The following is a 1,509-nucleotide window of genomic DNA, read 5'->3' as shown; positions in this document are numbered from 1 at the left end:
GTCTTTCCTACATTTTCTTCTAGAATTCTAATCGTTTCCCATTTAAGGTTTAAATCTGTTAACCACCGTGATTTGATTTTTGTGAGAGGTGAAATCTGTGGGTCCTGTTTCAGTCTTCTACATGTGGCTATCCAGTTTTCCCAGCACCATTTATTGAATAGGGACTCTTGTCCCCAGAGTATGTTTTTGTCTATTTTGTCAAAGATTAGATGGTTATATGAGGATGGTTTTATATTTGGTTTTTCTGTTCTGTTCCACTGGTCTGTGTCCCTGCCCTTGTGCTAATACCAAGCAGTTTTAAGAACCACAGCTTTGTAGTATAGTTTGAAGTCTGGCAAATCAATACCTCCCATTTTGTTTTTATTGCTTAAGATTGCTTTTCCTATACGGGGTCTTCTCTGATTCCATACAAAGTGTATAATTATTTTTTCTAAATCTGTGAAAAATGATGTTGGTATTTTAATAGGAATTGCATTGAATCTATAGATTACTTTGGGTAGTATAGACATTTTAACGATGTTAATTCTTCCAATCCATGAGCATGGTATGGATTTCCACTTATTTACATGTTCTGCAATTTCCTTCCTTAGCGTTTCATAGTTCTCTTTATAGAGGTCCTTTACCTCTTTAGTTAAATATATTCCTAGATATTTTATGTTCTTTGTTGCTATTTTGAAAGGTATTGAGTCCTTAATTTGGTTCTCCGATTGAGTGGTATTGGCATATATGAATGCCTCTGATTTGTGTGTATTGACTGTGTAACCTGAGACATTACTGAATTCGTTAATTAATTCCAGGAGTCTCTTGGTGGAGTCCTTGGGGTTTTCCAGATACGACATCATGTCATCAGCGAAGAGTGAGAGTTTGATCTCTTCTGTCCCTATTTGGACACCTTTGATTCTGCTCTCTTGTCCGATAGCTCTCGCAAGGACTTCCAATACTATGTTGAAAAGTAATGGGGACAGTGGGCAGCCTTGTCTGGTTCCAGTTCTGAGTGGGAATGCTTTCAATTTTTCCCCATTCAGTATGATGTTGGCTGTGGGTTTGTCATATATGGCTTGTATTATTTTTAGGTAGGTCCCATTTATGCCTATGTTGTTAAGTGTTTTTATCATAAAAGGGTGTTGAATTTTGTCAAATGCTTTTTCTGCATCTATTGAGAGGATCATATGGTCTTTATTTTTGCTTCTATTTACGTGGTTAATTACATTTATAGATTTTTGTATGTTGAACCACCCCTGCATCTCTGGGATGAAGCATACTTGGTCATGATGAATTATTTTTTTAATCAGTACTTGGATACGATTTGCTAGGATTTTATTGAGAATTTTTGCATCTACGTTCATGAGAGAAATTGGTCTGTAGTTTTCTTTTTTTGTTGCATCCTTTCCTGGTTTTGGTATCAATGTTATATTGGCTTGGTAGAATGTGTTGGGGAGAATTCCATCCTTCTCAATATTGAAGAATAGTTTATGTAGGATGGGCACCAGTTCATCTTTGTATGTATGG

The sequence above is a fragment of the Lemur catta genome, chromosome 9, assembly GCF_020740605.2.
Source record: "Lemur catta isolate mLemCat1 chromosome 9, mLemCat1.pri, whole genome shotgun sequence".
NCBI lineage: Eukaryota > Metazoa > Chordata > Mammalia > Primates > Lemuridae > Lemur > Lemur catta.
The sequence above is the reverse complement of the archived record's forward strand: the minus strand, read 5'-3'. Positions refer to the sequence as shown.